The 24,272-nt window shown below is 41.6% G+C and overlaps 1 pseudogene; it reads right to left on the reverse strand.

The window, feature by feature from the left end:
- Positions 1-24,272, reverse strand: part of LOC139159540 (perilipin-3-like) — a 252,743-nt pseudogene that overhangs the window by 120,380 nt on the left and 108,091 nt on the right.

Raw genomic sequence — 24,272 nt, forward strand, 5'->3', positions numbered from 1 at the left:
CTGCTGGTTCGCATGGGTGCGCTTCGTGGGAGGGCCAGTTCTTCGTGGGCACACATGCACAGTAAGAAAAAAATCCCCTCCCCCCCAAAAACCCCAAAGCCAAAAAAAAAAAAAGATGGCCTCCATATGCACAGTACAGGAACTTGGCTTCTGCACATGCTCAGGAGGAAAAACATTTTTAAAATGTGGTGGGAATTTTTATTTTATTTTTAAAGATGGTGGTGCCCATGGACCGGCACTGACCAATCCAGTTTTGTGACATTATCATGACGGCACCAGCGGGTGGGTACCGGTTCTTGTGAGCCAGTACGAACTGGGAGAAACCCACCTCTGGTTTGTACACTTTTTGCAGTGAAGAGAGACACACAAACACAAAAGCCCATAATTAACTATGAGTAGGTTTATGGTGGCGATAAAATACCAAGGCAAAAAAAAGCAAGGCAACAGGAAGGAATGATTACACCAGATATTTCCATTTGGGAGCAAATTTTATTTATTTAGACTGGTCTATCTCATATTTATTTATTTATTTTATTTATTACTTAGATTTGTATGCCGCCCCTCTCCGAAGACTCGGGGCGGCTCACAACATGTAAAAAACAAATCATAAGCAATCAAACAGATATAAAATATTTAAATATTTAAAAAACCCCATATGCTAACAGTCACACACACAGACATACCATGCATAAAGTAAACATGCCCAGGGGGAGATGTTTTAGTTCCCCCATGCCTGACGGCAAAGGTGGGTTTTAAGGAGTTTACGGAAGGCAGGAAGAGTAGGGGCAGTTCTAATCTCCGGGGGGAGTTGGTTCCAGAGGGCCGGGGCCGCCACAGAGAAGGCTCTTCCCCTGGGGCCCGCCAACCGACATTGTTTAGTTGACGGGACCCGGAGAAGGCCCACTCTGTGGGACCTGATCGGTCGCTGGGATTCGTGCGGCAGGAGGCGGTCTCGGAGATAATCTGGTCCGATGCCATGAAGGGCTTTAAAGGTCATAACCAACACTTTGAATTGTGACCGGAAATTGATCGGCAACCAATGCAGACTGCGGAGTGATGGTGAAACATGGGCATACCTAGGTAGGCCCATGACTGCTCTCGCAGCTGCATTTTGCACGATCTGAAGTTTCCGAACACTTTTCAAAGGTAGCCCCATGTAGAGAGCATTACAGTAGTCGAACCTCGAGGTGATGAGGGCATGAGTGACTGTGAGCAATGAGTCCCGGTCCAGATAGGGCCGCAACTGGTGCACCAGGCGAACCTGGGCAAACGCCCCCCTCGCCACAGCTGAAAGATGTTGTTCTAATGTGAGCTGTGGATCGAGGAGGACGCCCAAGTTGCGGACCCTCTCTGAGGGGGTCAATAATTCCCCCCCCAGGGTGATGGACGGACAGATGGGATTGTCCTTGGGAGGCAAAACCCACAGCCACTCCGTCTTATCCGGGTTGAGCTTGAGTCTGTTGACACCCATCCAGGCCCCAACAGCCTCCAGGCACCGGCACATCACTTCCACCGCTTCGTTGACTGGGCATGGGGTGGAGATGTAAAGCTGGGTATCATCCGCATATTGATGATACCTCACCCCATGTCCTTGGATGATCTCGCCCAGCGGTTTCATGTAGATGTTGAATAGCAGGGGGGAGAGGACCGACCCCTGAGGCACCCCACAAGGGAGAAACCTAGGAGTCGACCTCTGGCCCCCCACTAACACCGACTGCGACCGGCCAGAGAGGTAGGAGGAGAACCACTGAAGGACAGTGCCTCCCACTCCCAACCCCTCCAGCCGGCGCAGAAGGATACCATGGTCGATGGTATCGAAAGCCGCTGAGAGGTCAAGGAGCACCAGGACAGAGGATAAACCCCTGTCCCGGGCCCGCCAGAGATCATCCATCAACGCGACCAAAGCGGTTTCTGTGCTGTAACCGGCCCTGAAACCCGACTGCTGGGGACCTAGATAATCGGCTTCTTACATGGCATATACATGGATATTCTAATTTTTCAAGTTTCACCTGCAGCATCACATGATGCTAGATTAGTTAGACCAGCTGGACATGCAAATCCAGATTCTCAATACAAAATTATGGACTTTCTTAACTTAATTTTGATTTTTCATATTATATGGGCTTAGAAGTCAAAATCTTTTAAAAATCATTTTTTTTTAGGGAAATTTGATGGGCTTAAAAGACCATACATTTCATTAGGAGTTTAACATAGATGTGGCTGCTCCATCTTATTCTTATTTATCTGAAAGTTCTAGGTTAACATTTGTTTTAAATTATTATAGATGTATAGACATTTGGTCCTACCTCAAGGCATTGTTTTAAACCAGGGGTCTCAAATTCAATTTACCTGGGGGCCGCTGGAGGTAGAGGCTGGGTGAGGCTGGGCCACATCAGGTTTTCCCCCAAAAAAGCTCTTACAAAAATATTCCAATGTTATCAAATGTCTTTATTTTTTCATCTTGTTTTATGTTAAAAAATAAAAATAAATTAACAAATTCATAAGAAAAATAAAAATAAATCAGTAATAAATAAATAAAATGAAAATGATAACAACAACAACAACAACAATAATAATACAGCAGATATAGAAGACTGAAGAAACCACATATACTGTAGTTGCTGACTAGAGAAATGTAATTAGTATTATTGAGATTCAAATGTCTGTATTAATAGTTCTTTAATACTTAACTTTCTGAACATGAATGGAACATTGAACATGAACTGTTTTGAACGTGGCTTCTTCTCCCTACTTCTTGCTGCTAGAGATCTGGCAGCTCTTACTCTTGCATAACTAAGCCACATTTGGTTTAAGGGAGGAAGCAGTTGAGACCCTCCATAGGGCTTGAAGATGCTCACCAGTAAGTCTGGATCTGTACTTGGATTTGTTAAATGAGAAGCTGGAGGCCGAGGAAGGTTAACAGCTCTTTATTGGCAATCAGGAACAGTTGAAGTGACCAGCTCGCAGGTAGGAAGTGACTGCTGGCTACCGGCTAAAGCCACGCCTTATATACCTTGCTGGCGTGGGGAAAACAGCCGTGAGTTCCTCTTTTTTAAACTTTCGCGCCAAGGTTTCCCTTGGCTGCGACTTAAGCCAATCAGCGGTTACCTTTATTTAAAAGTACAAACATAACACCCTTTCCCCCATAGGTTGAACAAACTGTCAATCATTTAAATATGTGACATAGTCTTGTAACCTGATTGGTGGCTTGCTGACTCGCCCAGACCTGCGCAGTTCAGTTTGCAGGGAGTTGTCCTCCTGGTCGGCTGGGTCCTGTGCTTCTCCGTCCTGGTAAAGATTGTCTTGCCCTATGGACGTAGAAGTGGCCTTTCCAACGCCAGCCGCCAGGGTTCCAGGGCAGCCACCGCTGGATGCCAGAAGAGGATGCGGTGAGTAGTCTGGTTGGTTTTGGTAATTCCCATGCGTTTTATCTATGGGAAAAATGTCATTGTTACTTTGTGTTAACTCACTTGGATGTCATTTTCTGATTTGGTCTATGTGTCTGCGCCAGATTTTCCCATTGGCCGGTTGGATCGTGTATGATTTGGGGCCGGTTTTCGATTCAATTGTCCCCTCTCTCCAGCGGAAATTTGAGTCAAAGTCTTTTGCATAGACTGGGTCGCCCGTTTTCAAAGTCCGTTCTGGTTCCGTTGTATGCTTATCTTTCCTTTCGGAATACTCTGGGTGAATTTGTCCAGCTGGGAACGGAGTTACCTCCCCATGAGAAGTTCTGCTGGACTTTTGTTTGTGCTGGCCGACGGGGTGATGTGCTGGACTAATAGGAATTCGTCCAGCTGCTGTTGCCATTCTCCAGGTGCTGACCGGTGCAGGGCTTCTTTTGTTAACCTCACCATGCGTTCAACCCGGCCACTAGCGGCCGGGAAATGGGGAGATATTAATGCATGTTGGATCCCCCTTTCGGCCAGGAAGACCTCCATTTGCCTGGAGGTTAGTTGTGGACCGTTGTCTGAGACGAGCACATCCGGTAGTCCATGTGTTAAGAAAAGTCTCCGCAGCCCCTTTATTGTACCTGCTGTTGTAGTTGAGGTCAATAAAACAACCTCCAGCCGCTTGGAGTATGCTTCGACCACAATGAGGAATGATTGTCCCGCTAGAGGTCCTGCGAAGTCTATGTGTATGCGGGACCATGGTCCCTTTGGTGTCTCCCACTCCGTTGGTTTGGTCTTTGGTGGGTTTGGGCGAGTTTGTTGGCATGGGTGACATGTGGCTACCCAGGTTTCTATGTCCTGGTCTAAACCTGGCCACCAAAGGTGGCTCCTGGCCAGGCTTTCATCTTTACCATGCCTGGGTGACCCTGGTGTAACAATTTCAATGCTTTCTTCTGCAGCTGTTTAGGAATTACCACCCTGTCACCCCACAATATGCAATCTCTTAATACATTTATATTCAGTTTGTCTGTTCTTGAATACCTGGCATGTCTCTTTTGGAATTTCCCCCCCCCCCTTCGGCCACCCTTTAAGTACCCATTACTTTACTCGGGATAACACAGGGTCTATTTCTGTCTCTCTGGCTATTTCCGCTTCTGTTATTAATGGGTTTTCTTGCATTTCTATCACCAATACATTGGACGCTGGGGTTGGGTCGTGTACAAATTCTGCCTGAGGACACCTACTTAACACGTCTGCGTGCCCAATTTCCTTCCCCCTCCCTGTGCTTAAATACATAATTATAAGCATCTAAAAAGATCGTCCAACAGGTCATTCTCGGAGACAGAAATGTGGGGGTCTGCTTATCTCCTGCTAAAATGCCTAACAATGGCTTGTGGTCCGTAATCAATGTAAAAGAGTGGCCAAACAAATATCCATGGAAGAGTTTAATGCCTGCAACTAAAGCTAATGCCTCCTTATCTAATTGAGAGTAATTCCTTTCTGCAGGTGAAAGGGTTTTAGAATAAAATGCAAATGGGGCATCTGCGCGGGGAAAACAGACGTGAGTTCCTCTTTTTTAAACTTTCGCAACAAGGTTTCCCTTGGCCGCGACTTAAGCCAATCAGCGGTTACCTTTATTTAAAAGTACAAACATAACAGGATTTATTGAAGTTCAAGGTAGAGAAGAGCTTTTCGCACAAGTATGTGCTCCCAAAAAGACACATGGTCCACTTGAACATTTGGGAAAGCTCAGGGAAGCTGGGGGGGCGATTCTGTCAAAAATTGCCCGAGCTTGTCTGCTTTTCCACTCACCTCCCTGAACTTGGCTTTGAGTTCAGAGTTGCACTGCAGGTCAATGAGCGCCATTTGAAGCACAGGAGGGGTATCCTGCACATCAAAGGAGAAGGGGTTCCCAAAAATTTGAAATGTTGCTCTGTGCGTCTTGAAGTCTGCAAATGTGTGATCAAATTCCTCCCGTAGCTTCAAAATGACATCCACATACTCCTCACCACTGAATGGTGTGCCTGCATCCATGAGTGCCTTGCATGCTGGGAAATGGCAAATGTTTGTCTGAGAAAGCTGGGCTTTCCATAACATACGTTTTGTAGAGAATGCTCTCACATTGTCATAGGCAGCACTGACAAGTTGCCCCTGGCCTTGTAACTTTTTGTTCAGTACAGTAAGCTCATGTATTGATATCAACAAAAAAAGCTAAGTCCATAAGCCATTTTGTATCACTTGGCGCAGGAATAGCAATCCCATCTTTCTCCACTTCCGCTCTCTACTCAAAAAATCTCTTCAATATGTTTCCCCTGCTGAGCCAACGTACCTCGGTGAAGTAGAGCACATCCCCATATTCCCCATATTCCATTTCCTCTAAAGAAGCCTGAAATCTGTGCTTTAAGATTTAGATTAGATTAGATTTATTGGATTTATATGCCGCCCCTCTCCGCAAACTCGGGGCGGCTCACAACAACAAGCCCCTGGATCTGATACTCCTCAGCATGTTTAGTTGTGTAATGACATTTCAAATTGTAAATTCTTTGTGCAAATCAGACACGTGCTCATCACCAACCTTTTTTCTTCACTGCAGGCTTTGAAAAAGACATGTTTAGGGCTGTCTTATATATAATTGCCCCCCGGAGGCGGAGTAAAGACGCTGAGACATATATTGTGGATTAATTAAGGGTCATTTATTAATTAGCATAAATTTAAATAACTTTAAATAAATTTAAATACGTAACTTTGAATATTTAATTCAAAACAAACTAAGGACCTGCAGAGCCAAACTAACGGGGCGGAAATTCCTAAATAACTAAATGCGCCACACCCCCTAACCAATCCAGTCCGCACCGTCAGTGTGGAATAGGCGAAAAAACGGCCGCCTCTAAAGAGGAGGCCGCAAAAAATTCCTATTCGGCCCCAAAGGCGACCTCCTTATGACACACTGTTGATAGCGGAGGGTGGGCGGGTGTTCGCTCCAATTGCCGCAATGCGGAGGTCCCTTCCGGATCGCCCTTAAATTATTCGTTTTGCTTTGCAGAGTCACTTAAAAACAAAACAGAAAGACCAACTTTAAACCACATTTCGGGGGGGGGGGGGTTAGGAAAGCAACTCAGGTTAGTCATACATACCTCAAAGCCAAGGATAAAGCCACTTCTGGCCTCAGTGGTCTTTATATACCTATGAAAACATGAAAAGGCAGAGGCGGGCTATCATTGACTGACAGTTCCGAAAAGCAATCAAAAGCTTCTTCCACTGCTGAATGGGAGATAAGGAAAATTGTGTTAGGAAAGACAATGGTTTTAACAACCCACAATCAGGTTGATTAAGAATTATGTTAACTAGAATTAAAAACATCCAGAGAAGCCGATGCTAGAAAAGGTAGCTATAAATTTATAGTAACCATATCTGTCCTTTATTAAAAAGGGCAATCTTTTATTTTTTTTAAAAAAACCTGTCCTTTAGATTTATTAAAAAATTAATCATTATTCTAGGTCTTGCTCTTTTATTTTTCTTCATTCTACAGAGTTGTAAACACAAAGAATTAAATGTTTGTATTCTTATGAACCTCTTTCAGATTTATCCCTTTTGGGGATTATACTTTATTTTTTTCCAAGGTGTAGGTTCCTTTCCTGGTGTAGGTCGTCTCTGATTTACAACCAGTTTAATAGCCATTCAAAATTATAATGTACTCAGTTATCGCATGGTCAGATGATTGCATTTTGTGTGCCTGGCAGCCAAACTTGCATTTATGACGGCTTGCAATGGCCCATGGTCATGTCATCACATTTGCAACACTTTTTGCCAATGGCAAAACCGCCCACTGGTTAAAACGGATTTGCACTTACGACCACTTGTTTTGCTTAATAATCACAATGACTTGCTTACGGATGGTCATAAAAAAATTCTGTGCACGCATGGAATCAAAACCCAAGTGATTTTAGCTGCCAGAATTGCTTAGGTTGTGCGTGCATTGCGCCTGCAAGACCGGCGGCAGTGGAGCGAGACTATGCACTCCATTGCCGCTGCCGGAATAGCGTTTCCAACCATTCTGGGTCCTGCCCATTACTACATAGCGCAGTCTTTTGGAGTTCCGCATTCCCTGCAGGCTTTTCCCAGCCAACTACCAACTCACCTCTGGAGGTGGCTGGAGCTGGTTCTTCCTCCTTCTGTTGCAGCTCCTGGGGAAGGAAGGAAAGGCTGTTGTTAGTACCAGTTTTCTCTTTCTGTACTTGCCCTCTGCTCTTCCCATGTAGCATATTGGACTCCTTCCTATCTGAGGGGCTCGTCTTCTGGCATTGTTTTGATGCTTTTCTTGGGGTTTTCTTACTAAGGATACTGGAGAAGGCTGCCATTTCCTTCTCCAGTAGACCACATTGTGCCAGCATCCCCCACTAGGACCTGTCTGATTGGGTGGCCCTGCACAGCATAGCTCATTGCTTCATTGAGCTTCTCAAAGCAAGGCATTGATCCCTGAAGAGGGTAGAATACATACCTCTAACTCCTGGAGGAGGCGCTCCAAGCTGTCCGGGGTGTTTCCTTCCAGGCTGCCCAAATTCGCCGGACTGTTCTCTGGAGAATCCTGTGGACGACAATGATCCCATTCTAAATTACCAATCTCATTACTAGGAAGAATTGCCACAATAAAAATGACCATATTACCCAAATTTCTATATTACTTCCAAACAATCCCAATTAAATTAGAAGGAACCTTTTTAAAAAAAAATTAGACAAATTAATATCCAAATTTATATGGGAAAAAAAGAGACCAGAATTAGACTTAAATGGACACAAGATAGCCCTATGCAAGGCGGACTTGGCTTACCCGACTTCAAACTCTATTACCGAGCAGCAGCCCTAACATGGGTTAAACTTCAAAATACAAGACTACTAGCTTTGGAAGGATATGATATCCAGTCCGGATGGCACAGTTTCATTTGGGACAGCAAATCTACTACACACTCATATTTTAAACACCATCTGATAAGGAAGTCATTAATAGACAACTGGAACTTAATTAGGAAGCAACATTATTTTAAAATACCACTATGGTTCTCAAGCATAGAAGCAATAATTTACCCAAACACTATAAGTCGACAAAAACTATTAAACTATTCACACTTATTAGATAAAGACTCAAAATTAAAAACACGAACACAGCTAAATGAAGAAGGAATAAAAGTGGATTGGTGGTGTTATCACCAAATATCATCTAGATTCCATGTAGACATAAAGAAATATGGAATACAGAAAAACTACACTCCATTAGATAAAATCTTATCAGGACCCCACAAGAAACATTTACAAAATACTCCAAGAACACCAAAACGTGGAAGAAATAGTAAAAGGGAATATGATTGCTTGGGCAAAGAATATAGGTCACACAATACAATTGGACCAATGGGAAAAAATATGGCATACCAATTACAAAATCACAAAATCCACCGCATACAAAGAAAATGCAATAAAAATGTTTTATAGGTGGCATGTGCCCCCTGAAAGGCTAGCAAAAATGTACACCAACCTCAAGCCTAACTGTTGGAAGTGTGGTGAGAAACAAGGTTCATATTTTCATATGTGGTGAACCTGCAGACAAGTTAAAGGAATCTGGCAGAAACTTCAGAAATGGATAAAGGAAATAACTAAGATTGAACTAGAAATGAAACCTGAAATATTTTTGCTTGGCATTATTGAAAATCAGATGAATAAGGAACATTATTACCTAATACAACATCTAATAACATCAACGAGAATAGCTATCGCACAATTTTGGAAGAATGAAAACATGCCAAATGAAAGGAATTTAATAAAAAAAATGTTAGATTGTGCTGAAGCAGATAAACTAACAATGGAACTAAAAGAAAAAGAAAAAACAAAATACTACCAAATATGGGAATAATTTTACATTTGGTTAAATAAAAGAACACCCCTTTATAGTGCTACGAGATAAAGAAACAACTTAAAGAACAATCTTTTTTTAAAAAGTCCATATAGTTTTTTGCTTGGTTTATTTGATAAGAACTTACGACATAAGAGTTCAACTATAACAACATACAACTCAAACCACTGGTCTTAACACCGCCAAGAATTTTTTTTTTTTTTTAAAGAGAGGACGCTGTCAACAGTCTCTACTACAGGAGAAGAGAAGAAATATATCTCTTGCTTGTTTTTTCTGTTCTCTGTATTTTATGTAAACGTACTGTTTGTCGTTATTGTCTTATTATATACACAGTGGTATCACGGTACTCGACCACAATTCGTTCCAAAAGTGTGGTCGAGAACCGATTTGGTCGAGTACCGAATTTATTTATCCCATAGGAAATAATGGAAATGGATTTAATTGGTTCCCAGCCCCTGTTAACTCTCTGAGAACCAATAAAATTTATTTTCTTTATTTCCAATGGGATAAATAAATTCGGTACTCCAAGCTGCAGGAAGTGTGGGGGCTGCTGCAATCCCAGCAGCTTCAGGGGGCCGAGGAGCTGTATAAGAGCTCCAAGCTGCAGGAAGGGTGGGTTCAGATACCGAAGCAAATTTTTGCTGAAAATTTTATTCGTTATCCGAAATGTACGAGAACCAAAGCGTTCGAGTACCGAGGTACCACTGTATGTAAATAAAAATTATTAAAAAAAAAAAAGAATACATACCTCTAATTCCTGGATGAGGCGTTCCAAGCTGTCCGGGGTGTCTTCGTCCAGGCTGCCCAAATCAGTGAAACTGTCCTGAGAATCCTGTGGACGACAATAATCCCATTCTCCATTAAGGACACCAGTCCCTGCTGATTTGTGGCAAAGGAGCCATTGGCACCAGAGCTTGGGGGCATGTGGCTAACCTAAGTACCATCTCCCAAGGGCCGGGTGTCCCCCTGCTCCGCTGCCCAGAACGCTCCAGCACAGCTCGGTCAGGTTAGGAGAACTAACTAGGGGGACTCCACCCCTCCCCAACTGAGAACACTTTGTCTTACTTACCCAAGGGCTGGAGGATCCCAAAAATGAGGCCAGGTCCAGGCTGCTCCCTGACCCCATTTGAGCTGTCATCGAATCCTGCAAATGAAGATATGGAGGCTAAATCCTAAGCTTTCTGCGTCCCAGTAAGATTGAGAAAGGAGAGGGCGCATCAGGCCCTAGGGTCCAACAGCAAGCCTTAAGGTTAGGGCGATGCCTTCAGTCCTGATGGGAGGGGGAGAAAGCTTTACAAGCCTTAAGCTTAGAAGGATATCTACCATAATTTCTCCCCCTCCCATCAGGAGTCAAGGCATCGCCCTAACCCTCTCACCCTCTGCCCCCCTGCCAAGGGTTTCTTACCTCCGAGGGCTCTCGCTGCCAGATCGTATAGGTGGTGTCTCTGGGGGAAGAAAACAAAGGGGACAAAGATCAAAATCAGCCATGGCCCATTTTGCAAAAGTGGCCATGTAGACGCTCCAAGAGCCCTTCCAGCTGGCCTGACAAGGGGTTTGGCCTGCCAGTGGGACTGCCCTGTGCCACCTGTCCTGTGACACAAGCAGCAGCAGCAGAAGCAGAGACGCCTCCCCTCTGCACGTTTTTTTACCTACCCTGAACCCTGGCTATTTTCTTCATCTTGTGGCTCCTGAAATAAGAAGGCAAATATTAAATCTATTGGCATAATTTCTTGGCAGGATGTCTGCCATTACAGTGGGGAGGGGGTCTTACCAGTGGCCTTACCAGTTCCTTAATAGAGGAGAGCCCTGGAGTCCATCTTCTGGGGATCTCCATCCTGGGGAGAGAACGAAGGGCCTGAGTCATTCTTCTGTTAGCCAAAGTAGAGGCAGAGGGTAGAGATGCCTCCCCTCTTGTAAACCTTACTCCTAGCCACCTTCTTGGGGGCTTCAGAGTCCCTCGGATGAGAGGACACTCACCCCACGAAGGGCAGGTCCCTGCCAGACTTCGATGTATTTGGGGTCCTGGCAGCCCCAGCCATCGATACCTGCAAGTAAAAAAAATCCAAAGAGCTCTTCTTAAGTTTTCTAGGCTGGCCAAGTTCCCCCCAGTGGGATTTCCACCCTTTCCCCACCCAGATTTGAGGAATGGCCACCCACTGGCCACGTTGCAGAAGCATACTTACTCCAGGAGGTGTCTCTTCTCCTCCTCTTCCTCCTCCTTCAGTCCTGCCCAAAAGAAGAAGGTGGCATGTCAAAAACATCCATCTCTAGCCGAGCCTCTCCTTTCTCAGCCTTGCCTGTCAGCCTGCCCATCTTTTTGCCCCTGAAGGCCCCTATGCACAGAAAGTCATTTTGGGGAGAGGATCTTACAGACTCTGCAGACCTTCAGCGGTGCCTAGGGATGGGCAGCAACCACTTTCAGCTGGAAAACTCCCTCATTGTCCAGGTTTACTGCCTTATGAATAAAGTACAGGCTGGAGTGGGAGCGCTGGAGGTGATTGCTTTTTCCCGCAGTTGTCGATGAGAGGCAGAGAATTGCAAAGCAACAGCCATCCCCCTCACATGCCCATCCAAACGGAGATGCTGCCATTGTCCAAGTTTATTTCCCTCCTGACCCTCCCCTGCCACCGCCGCTCTCCTACAGCCGCTCATGGACAACTGCGCTCAGCGAGCCACTGGGGATTTGGTGGCACCTTTTAAATAAAGTAAATAAAGTCCTGATTTTCCTTTCTCTCGACTGCCCAGAGTGAATAAAACGTTTCGCTTCTCAGGGTGCTGGGACGAGGATTCTTCTCCCGCTGCTACTAATCCATTTGAACACTTTTAATTATTCAATTTTTTCTCGTTTTTTCTTACAATGCTTATAAACTCTTAGTTCTCGTTATAATCCATAGAACTATTTCTTTTTTTAATGGTAATTTCATTTAAGATTACAATTTTACAACAAAGTAACAAATCAATATGTTCTACAGAACTGAAGAAGTTTCCTTCAATCCTTACTGAAAGAAGTTACGAAGGACAAACTTTAAGGAATAAATAGCGAAAGAGTATTAAATTTTTTATTTTAAAAAGTTTCAAATGGCTATGGGTTCAGATAAATTTGAAATAACATTTTGGAGTTAATTATAAAGACCCATTCTCATAGGAAAATATAATTTTGAATTATTTAAAAAATAAAAAAATTAAAAAGTCTAAAATTTGGGCATTAAAGGAAAATAGATGAAATATTACAATTATAAAAAAATCACTCACCCTCAATTTATAAATATAGAATGAAGCAAAATATTTTAACATTGCACATACTAAAAATATTTTGAACAATGAACCTAGAAATTAACTTTAAGAGTTTCTTCCTCTACAGATACACTACTTTGTAAATTGTTACTTTGTTGCAAATTGTAATCTAAAATGAAATTACCATTAAAAAAAGAAATAGTTCTACGGTTTATAATGAGAACTAAGAGTTTATAAGCATTGTAAGAAAAAAACTAGAAAAAATTGAATAATTAAAAGTGTTCAAATGGATTAGTAGCAATTCTTAAATATCTGATTGGCAAACAGATGGAAAAAAGTATAATTCAAAGATTCCTAACAACTGAAAAACCCTTAACTGGGTGCTGACTCTGGCTTCATCCTGACCATCTGCACCCTCACGCAATGCCCTTAGGACAGTGGTTCCCAACCTTTCTTTGACCATACCCCACCTAAGCATCTCTAAAATTGTGACCCCCCTGACATATAATTGTTACTATTCAAAAGTGAACTCCTCAGCCAAAGGAAGCCTAAAAGGCCATTAACTTGGTTTAAACAAGGTTCCAATCGCTCCCATTAAAAATCAAATTGCCCCCCTGTAGGGCGTGGGCCCCACGTTGGGAACCATGGCCTTAGTAAAAATTTTGGCTGCCCTATCCTGGTGTTGTCCCACCATGGCCAGGGTTTAAGGAGAAGGGGGAGGTGGTACCTGGGAATGACCTCCTCTTCTCCTGTGCAGCAGCAAAGTCTTCTTCGCAAATATTTCCAAAATCTCTGTGAAATAAAATAGACATGTTAAAAGAGTTGGGAAGCATGAACTTCCTCCCCTACTGCCAGATTCCTCCCATTTGAGATACCAACACTTACCCTGCAGCACTTTCTGGCTGCCATCCTTAGATTTCACCCGGTTAGAATGCTCTGGGGGGGAGGGGCTTATCAGGGCAACTGACAATCTGGTTCCCTTGGCAACAGGTAAACAATAGCCATTGTCTATGTCTACCTGGGTCTAGGGGAGGCCAGTGGCTGACTCTTTTGGTGACCTTTGGCCTCTGCATTTCCTGTGGGTAGTTGTCTGTTCATGAACAACAGGGAAGTACCATCATTGTGGCACAAAGCACAGAGGGCATCATGGCATCCTAGGGCGGAATCGACTTTTAGTCCAACTCTCTCTCTCCACTTATATTATGAGTTATGGGGGCTGCGTATCCCTACATCTATGGTTACATAATTGCAATTAGATGCTCGGCAATTGCCTTACATTTGTCACTGTTTGCATCCTTCTGGAATCCATGTGATGCCTCGATTTAGGACTGCAACAACTTACAAATGTAATTCTGGCTTCAATTGCAGTCTTAAGTTGAGGATTACTGTTACTGATAATGGGACTTCACATTAGAGAGATTCTGTACTGAAATACATTCACTGCCCTAATATATATAGAGAGACAGTTCTTCTTTCCTCAGGAACGGACTTGGTAGTAGCAAATATATTCTATTTTAAATTTCCAAATATACACTAGGAACAAAATAAAAATAAAAATAGACACCCAGTTTAAAGTAACCAGTTTCCCAATTTGTACAAAATCAGATACAATGAAATATGAAAGCACACGCTTCACGGAAACTGAACAATTTCTGACTTCCTTTTAAATCCAATTTTGCATTTTTGGTTCTAAAATATCCATTGTATCATATCGCTATAGTTTTTATTCTTCCTGTAATGGGAGAATTCAAAATATTGGAAACAGGATTAGGTAGACATAGGACAAGTAGTCATTAGGCTTCATTTAAAGTTCATTTAGTGACTGTTGAAAGTTACAATGGCACTGAAAATAGGAACTTATGACCACTTTTCAAACTTGTATCAATCCCTTGATCATGTAATCAAATTGAGATGTTTGGCAATTGGTTCATACTTATGACCACTGCTGTCTCCCAAGTTCATATAAAGCCCTTCATGGCATAGGACCAGATTATCTCCGAGACTGCCTTCTGCCGCACGAATCCCAGCGACCGGTGAGATCCCACAGAGTTGGCCTCCTTAGGATCCCGTTAACCAAACCATGTCGGCTGGTGGGACCTAGGGGAACCCTCTAGAATCAGCTCCCCCCAGAGATTCTCACTGCCTCCACCCTCCTTGCCTTCCAAAAGAGCTTAAAAACTCATCTTTGCCGCCAGGCTTGGGACATTTACATCTTCCCCCTGATCAATGAATGTTTCAAGTATGAGTGTTGAATAATTGGTTTGATAGGTTTTACTTTCTTTTAATAGAATTTAATGGTTGTTTTTAATGTAGTATTAATTGGATTTATATGATTGTTCTCGTTTTTGTAAATGCTGTGAGCTGCCTCGAGTCCTCGGAGAGGGGCGGCATACAAATCCAATTAAATAAATAAATAAATAAATCTGATCATCTACTGCAACCGTTTGAAAAGCAAAATCAATGCTGAAGCCAAATTCATTTAACGACCATGTTAATAACTTATCACATACAGTTAACAACAATGGCCAAAAAAAGGTAGTAAAATGTGTCAAAACTCACTTAACAAATGTCTCACTTAACAGCTGAAAGTTTGGGATCAATCCTGGTCATAAGTCGAGAACCATCTTTATAGCCCATGGACCAGCACTGACCAATCCGGTTTTGTGACATTATTGTAATGGCACCAGCGAGTGGCTACCGGTTCTTGTGAACTAGTCCGAAGTGGGAGAAACCCAGTTGGCGATAAAATACCAAGGCAAAACAAGACAAGGCAACAGGAAGAAATGGTTACACCGGATATTTCTATTTGGGAGCAAATGTTATTTATTTAGCCTGCTCTGTGTCATATACCGTATATACTCGAGTATAAGCCGAGTTTTTCAGCCCAAAAAATGGGCTGAAAAACACAACCTCGGCTTATACTCGGGTCATTGACAAAGTCACCACACGAGGGCGCCATTGCTTGAGCCAGAGCGAGGAGGCACCAGCTTTTGTCCCCTCTGGTGAGGTCGTGTGTGTGTGTGTGTGTGTGCGTGTGTGCATGCCCCCTCTCCCCCCCACCGTGAAAAAAGCCAGCTACCTCTTGCTGAAACCCAGTGGCTTTTTTTTTTACTCCCTGTGTGTATTTGTCAACAGGTTTACAGTAACTATTCCTTGCTCTCTCTGCATTGCCCTTAGTTGGATTAAAAAGGCCCCCTGCCTGTCAGATTCTCCTCCCCCTCCTTTGAAAGGATTTAAACTGTTTAAAAAATGGTATTTTGTGGTAGTTGCTGTCCTTGCTTGGATAGGATCTAATAATGTGTTGTGAGGCAGAGCTAGACAGGAATTCTTTTTCTATCTGTCTATCTTTCTATCTATCTATTTTTCTATCTATCTATCTATCTATCTATCTGTATCTATTTCTATTTATCTATCTATCTATTTTTCTATCTGTCTGTCTGCCTGTCTATCTATCTTTCTATCTATATCTATCTGTCTGTCTGTCTGTCTATCTTTCTATCTATATCTATCTGTCTGTCTGTCTATCTATCTATCTATCTATCTATCTATCTGTATCTATTTCTATCTATCTATCTATTTTTCTATCTTTCTATCTATCTATTTTTCTATCTATCTATTTTTCTTTCTATCTATCGATCTATCTGTATCTATTTCTATCTATCTATCTATCTATCTATCTATCTATCTATTTTTCTATCTGTCTGTCTGTCTATCTTTCTATCTATATCTATCTGTCTGTCTGTCTGTCTGTCTATCTATCTGTCTATCTATCTATCTATCTATCTATCTATCTGTATCTATTTCTATCTATCTATCTATCTATTTTTCTTTCTTTCTTTCTATCTATCTATTTTTCTATTTATCTATTTTTCTATCTATCTATCTATCTATCTGTATCTATTTCTATCTATCTATCTATCTATCTATTTTTCTATCTATCTATCTATCTATCTATCTATCTATCTATCTATCTGTATCTATTTCTATCTATCTATCTATTTTTCTATCTGTCTGTCTGTCTGTCTATCTATCTTTCTATCTATATCTATCTGTCTGTCTGTCTATCTATCTATCTATCTATCTATTTTTCTATCTGTCTGTCTGTCTATCTATCTTTCTATCTATCTATTTTTCTGTCTGTCTGTCTATCTATCTTTCTATCTACTGTCTATCTATCTATCTATCTATCTATCTTTCTATCTACTGTCTATCTATCTATCTATCTATCTATCTATCTATCTATCTATCTATCTATCTATTTGGTTTTCTATGCTGATAACCTCACAGCAGCTAATGCTGAAGCTCTTCTTTGGATACACTTATTTATTTGTTTGTTTGTTTGTTTGTTTATTTAATTGGATTTGTATGCCATCCCTCTCCAAGGACTCAGGGTGGCTCACAGCATATATAAAAACAGAACAATAATGTAAATCCAATTAATGATGAGAAGGAATCCAGTTTTGAAGGATTTTAACTCTTAGGTTTTAGCTTTGTTGCTGATCGAGCTACTTTTTTTACTTTTTAATTTATTGTTAATATTGTTAATTTGTTTACCCTCTTTTAAATTTACAGAGCTAGTTTACTGGTTTTCTTTAAAATAAATATTCTAAAACATGTCTCAATTAATGTAATTTTATTGTTTTCCATTTTTATAAGTTACCAGTAGCCACTGCATTTTCTAACCTCGGCTTATACTCGGGTCAATACGTTTTCCCAGTTTTTGTGGCAAAAATTGGTGCCTCGGCTTATACTCGGGTCGGCTTATACTCGAGTATATACGGGTACATTTATTTATTTAGACTGGTCTATATCATATACATGGCATATACATGGACATTCTAATTTTTTAAGTTTCACCTGTAGCATGACACGATACTAGATTATAGTTAGACCAGCTGGACATGCAAATCTAGATTCTCAATACAAAGTTATGGGCTTTCTTAACTTAATTTTGATTTTTCATATTATATGGGCTTAGTAGTCAAAATCTTTTCAAAACCAGTTTCTGTGAAAATTTGATGGGCTTAAAAGACCATACATTTAAAGACCATACATTTCATTAGGGGTTTAACATAGATTTGGCTGCTCCATCTTATTCTTACTAATTGAAAGTTCTAGGTTCATACAGAGGGACCCAGGTGCTCAGTGAGGAGTTCAGAACTTTTTTGGACAGGCATTTAAACTAGGTAAAGGGGACAGAGATGTAACTGACGTGGATGATTTCTGTCCCGGATCAATGATGATAAATCAGTTGCTTGAAGTTTATGAAAAGAGAGCTGTAAATAAAATAGATGTAGTTGCTGATGATAAGGGGAAAACTAATAATGATAATAATGTTCTTAGGGTAATGTGCACGAATGCTCGAAGCTTGAGCAACAAGCTCTGTGAGTTAATGGCCATAATTAGTGTTGGGCGAACCGAAATCGCAAAGTTCGGGTTCGTACCAAACTTTGCGAAATTCGGTATGCCGAACCCAAACCCGAACTTTTCCAAAGGTTCGGCAAAAGTTTGGGTTCGGGAGCATGCCGAGAAACGCCGTCGCCTGGCTGTCACCTTCCGAAACAGCAGGGGCGCTTCTCGCCATTCTCCCGAATGCCAAGCCCGGAAGTTCGGCAAAAGTTCAGGTTCAGGTTCAGGAGAATGCCAAGAAGCGCCACTGGCCAGCTGTCACCTTCCCAGAAGAGCCGGGGAGCTGTCGGCCAGTCAGGAGGTGCAAACGGAGGTGGGGAATCCCAATAGGGGATTCCAGGGGTGGAGGTTTGACGTCACGGAGACATGCTTCCTGGAGTCCCCATTTCGGCCGCCCAGGAAGGACGTCTCCGTGACGTCAAATCTCCGCCCCTGGAATCTCCTATTGGGATTTCCCACCTCCGTTTGCGCCTCTTGACCGGCCGACAGCTACCCGGCTCTTCTGGGCAGGTGAAAAATATTCTAGTCTGTGCAGTCAAAGCAATCCTGTAGCTTTAGCTTTGCCCCTTCAATCCAAGTCCTCACTGATTTAATTGTTGGTTTTGTGGCTTTAAATCTTTGTAAGCAGATAGAAAATGCATCATGCAATGTTCAGAGTGGCTCACAGCTGCTCTTGGTTTTTAATGGAAATTGGGTTCTGGAAGGCTGACACCTAGAGTTAAAACCTAATGGTTGTCTGTAGTTTACTAAGCATATCTCTCCTCCATGCAGCAGCCACATTGATTCTGTTGTAGTTCCACCCTTTGATTTTCTGTTAATTGTTCTTTCTGACCTCTTTAGCCATTCATTTCCTCCTTGTCCCTGAAAACCCCCTCTAAATCCTCCTCACCTACCTCTTTCACAAAAACCTCCATCACTGCACTATTTTGATGAGAGACTTGAGCAAGAACCCAATTCTTCTCTCCTTCTGTTTGGTCCTTTCTGAACTTTTATTTCTATTACTCTTTTCATCCTGTACATCAATGACCTCTGCGATAATATCGCAAGCAACTGTGTGCTTTTTGCCGACGATGTGAAACTTTTCAACACCACTGACAACACACTCACTCTCCAAAAAGACCTCGACTTTGTCTCAGATTGGTCTAACACCTGGCAACTTCAAATATCAACCAACAAGTGCTCTACCCTCCACATCGGCAAAAAGAATCCAAACCACATATATGAACTGAATAAAGAAATTCTCTCAGCCAACCCACACTCAGTAAAAGACCTTGGAATACTAATAACAAATGACCTAAGTGCTAAAGCCCACTGCAACAATATCGCCAAAAAGGCTTCCAGAGTTGTTAACCTGATCCTACGTAGCTTCTGCTCTGGCAATCTCTCACTACTGACTAGAGCCTATAAAACCTATGCCAGACCCATTCTCGAATACAGCTCATCTGTCTGGAACCCACACCACATCTCAGACATCAACACTCTCGAAAACGTCCAAAGGTATTTCACCAGAAGAGCCCTTCACTCCTCCACTCGAAACAGAATACTCTACGAAAATAGACAAACTATCCTGGATCTTGAAAGCTTAGAACTGCGGCGCCTAAAACACAATTTAAGTATTGCCCACAAGATCATATGCTGCAACGTCCTTCCGGTCAACGACTACTTCAGGTTCAACAGCAACAACACAAGAGCACACAACAGATTCAAACTTAATATTAACCGCTCCAAACTTGACTGTAAAAAATATGACTTTAACAATCGAGTTGTCGAAGCATGGAACTCATTGCCGGACTCAGTGGTGTCAGCCCCCAGCCCCCAACATTTCTCCCTAAGATTCTCCACGATTGACCTCTCCAGGTTCCTAAGAGGCCAGTAAGGGGCGTACATAAGTGCACTGATGTGCCTATCGTCCCCTGTCCAATTGTCTTTCCTTATCTCATATATCATATATTTTCTCTCCATTCCTTCTACTTCTCTTCTTTCTTACTTTCTATCTTTATTTATATTACTTAATGTCTATTCTAGTTCATATGTATTGTATATTGGACAAAGAATAAATAAATAAATAAATATTAGCATGTTTAATAAGCTATGTCTAGTAATTCTGAGACTGGGCACAGCAGGAGGCAAGTCTAACATCAGTGAACCTTTATAAAAAGGAATTAAACTATTTTTGGGCAGTTAGGTTTTTGATAGAGCTGCATACGTGCAGAGAAACTGATCCTTGTGAGAGACTTCTTTTGAAGTTGCCTGCAAGAATGAATCAAACAACCTATCTAACCTCTAAAATGGAATATAATAAATTGCAACCTTCAGGAACCAGATCAAATACTAGAACCCGCTATTTCAAGCCACTTACACATTGCCACATCACAGCTGTTTAATTGCAATTTTATTTGTGTAAACAAATGTACAATTGCCTCTCACTTATTAAAAACCTAGATCTCTATAGTAATTAAAATTCTTAAGTTATACAGTTGAGTATTTGGCTAGTAGTCAACATAAAGTACACTTACAACTATATAATATTAAAAGAATCATGCATAATATGGAAGTGGCTAATAATTACTTTTAAAAGGTCAATCCATTTACTAATTTCTCTCATTTTCTAAGAGCCCAGCCACCTAAGTCTTGTCCAAGGAATGCATCGGAAGACCCCAGTTCTCAATATTATTATTATTATTATTTTTAAAATAATGTTTATTGGTTATATACAAATATATACAAAAGAAACAATACAAAACAGTGTTGACAGGACAAGGTGTTCATATCATAAGCATCTGTTCATTGTTTCCAATAGGGTCGAACAAACCACATTCAACAATAACATTGAACATAAAACAGCCCCTCCCCCCCCCCCCCCCCCGCTGCCAATCTGCAGCTATATTTGTTTTTATTTTCCCGGCTATTCTGTCAGCGAAATCGTATTTCTTAAAGTTTGCTTAATCGTTAGTCTAAAACTTCCTTTTCTAAATGATGTATTTAATATTATGATTGTTATAGTTATAATTGATTTCGATCCTAAAAAAGAAAAAAAAAGTCAGCGAGCAAGCAAATAAATTGTTTTGTTTTGTTTTTCTCATTCTCTCCTTTTATTCTTGATCTTTTTATAATTTGTTTTATTGTGTTTTGTTTCTGTTCCCTTCCATAGCTCTCTCCCTTTCATTGATCCAGTTATAGAACTTGTCCCATGTGGTTATATTTTTTGTTTCCTTGTTGTCTTTCAGTTTTTGTGTTAAGGAGTCATACTCGGCGCAATCAAATATTTTTTTAATCAGGTCTCTGTCTGATGGTACCTCTTCCCTTTTCCAGTTTTGAGCTATTGATATTCTACTTGCTATTATAATGTGTTGGATTATATAGTAAACTGTTTTCTTTATTTTCATGTCTATTATTCCTAATAAAAAGATCTCTGGTTTGAATGAGAGATTGGTTTCCGTGATTTCGAATATCCAGGACCTTATTTTGCTCCATAATTTTTTTATTTTTGGGCAGCTCCACCAGATATGGAAGAAAGTTCCAGAGGGATTTGAACATCTCCAACAGTTTGGTCTAGTTTTGGGGAAAATCTGTGCTAGTCTTGATGGTGACATATGCCACCTATAGAACATTTTTATAGTGTTTTCTTTGTATGCTGCTGACTTAGTGATTTTGTAGTTCTTATTCCAAATTGTCTCCCATTGGTCTATGTGGATATTGTAGCCAAAGTTCCTTGCTCAGCTGGTCATTGGATCTTTTGATATTTCAGTTTCCACTTCATAATTTATTAAGTAGCTATATATTCTTGTTATAAAATTTTTTCCCTTCCTAATATTAGTTTATCAAGGGGTGTGTCCTGTGCCAATATTCCTTCGTTTTTGATGTTTTTTTGCCATTTTGAAAATATTAGCCTGTATGGCCAGCAGTCCAAAGTTATGTTCTGTTTTGTTAGCTCTTCCTTTGTTTTTATATTTCCTTCTGTATTTAGTAAGCGGTTGTAAGTTATCATGTTTTTTAATTCTGTTCTCAATATTATAAGAATTGATATATGTTATTTGTTTCATAAATTATTAAGAGTAAAGAACTAATATACGTTATTGTGTTTTATGGATTCCTCTGCTGAATATTCAGCAGGACAATAGGGTCCCTCTACCCATGGCTGACAAGTGTATTTAGCTATATATTCCATGACTTCAAACAGAGCCTTCCTGGCCTTGTTAATTTTCTCTGTGGTCTCTTTCATGAAGCCACTGGGAAGATCCTGGAAGGATGTGGCAGTAGAGAGGACAGCTTGTAGCTCTGTTAAATCACACTGAGCCTGTTGGACTTTTTGTTGAAGATGTTCAGGAAGGCTCTGCAGGTTGGTTAAGACATTCTGGCAGACCTCCTGCATCTTCTGTGCAACAGTGTAGGATGTGGCTAGAGAATGGGATTCCATCTGTTATGAAACAAATGAACAAAAAGATCTGTTAATTGAACATCATAGGTGTTCATCTATGGCAGGGGTAGGCAAAGTTGGCTCTTCTGTGACTTATGGACTTCAACTCCCAGAATTCCTGAGCCAATCATGCTAGCTCAGGCATTCTGGGAGTTGAAGTCTACATGTCATAGAAGAGCCAACTTTGCCTACCCCTGATCTATGGGATTATCTGAAGGGAGGGAGGGGTGGGGAGAGAGGTTGACAGACGGACATAGGGCAACTGAATATTCTTGTTTATGCATGGAGACACCATTGTTGATTGCCCTTCCCTTGATTTCAGCCATGCAGTACATGCCAGGTGGCAGAATTCAAATCTCCTCCCTCTTTTCTTCCCCAAGCAATTTTCTGTATGTTGTGTATGTTCTATAAAGGATCTTTGACCCAGCTCTTCATCTCAGCCTTTTCATACATCCTGAGAAACACACCAACTCTCTTCTGGTTCTGGGAATAATTTTTGCATAAATATATAGTTTGTTTAATAATGTTGCAAGATCCAATTTGCGTCAGCCACTCGGGATAAAGATTTAGTCCAGTGTTGGCGAAACTTTTTTGATCCGGGTGCCAAAAGGATGCGCTTGCAGGTGATAGGGCGCGTGTGTGTACCCACACCTGTAACGCAATGCTCTCCCCTCCACACCCCCATGCACACAACCCCCCACTGCGTTGCCCTTCCACACATGCGGACAGGCCTCACTGAAGCCTCCGGACTTCCAATAGGCTTTTAGGGACTTTTTTTGCCCTTGCCCAGGGTTCAGAAAAGCCTCCTGAAGCCTGGAGATGGCAAAAAAACAGGCCAGGAGGCTTTGTTCCAGTTTTTGCTGGAGCAAAATGGCTTCAGGAGGCTTTCCTGAACTCTGGGGAGAGCAAAAACGGCCATAACGAAGGCACGAATCCCAGCGGCCAATTAGGTCCCACAGGGGTGGCCTTCTCCAGGTCCCATTGACCAAACAATGTCGGCTGGCAGGACCCAGGGGAAGAGCCTTCTCTGATGTGGCCCCGACCCTCTGGAATCAACTCCCTCTAGAGATTCGACCAGCCCTCACTCTCCTCGCCTTCCATAAAATGTTGAAGACCCACTTTTGTCGCCAGGTGTGGGGATAATTACCACCTTTCCCCCTCTTTTTAATTATGTTTTTGCCCTTACTGTATGATAGAGTAGGTTGAATGTGTGTGATTGCATAGTTAGGGATTTTATTATGTTATTAATACTTGCTTAAATTGATTTAATTTTTATTATTGGATTGGTAATGTATTGTACTACTGTTATGCTGTGAGCCGCCTCGAGTCTTCGGAGGGGGTGGCAGACAAATCTGATAAAGTATAAACTATAAATATCAGCGGACCAGTGGGCCCGAGCTGACAGAGGGCAATGCCTCACGTGCCGTCAGAAATGGCTTCGCATGCCACCACATGTGCCATAGGTTCGCCATCCCTGATTTAATCTATTTAATAATGAATACTAATTACCAAATAAATCATAATTGTCTAGGTTTACCCAGTATGCCTAGCCACAAACCATGGTCAAGGCAGAATCTTCACTGAGCAATGGCCATTCCCTATTTTTTTAGTATCTTCAAAAGATGAATCATTCTCATGCTGAGATACCTCTGTCTGATTTGCTCCATTGCTCTGGTCCTGCTTAGGTTCTCCTTTGTACCATTCCTTCCACATTTGGTACATTTTTTCGTGACCTCTGTGAACTTTGTAGTCCAATTCCTCCTTGGTATATTGTAGCTACAAAAAAGCAAAAAAAAAAAAAAGGGAAAAGCGAAAGAAAAAAATCATGCACTCAAGCCTAGTGTTTTACGTTTGGCATCATAACTACAGTTTTGGCTCAAAGGCCAGAGCTATACATTCCCTACTCTTATCATAAGAGCCA

The sequence above is a fragment of the Erythrolamprus reginae genome, chromosome 2, assembly GCF_031021105.1.
Source record: "Erythrolamprus reginae isolate rEryReg1 chromosome 2, rEryReg1.hap1, whole genome shotgun sequence".
Lineage (NCBI taxonomy): Eukaryota > Metazoa > Chordata > Lepidosauria > Squamata > Dipsadidae > Erythrolamprus > Erythrolamprus reginae.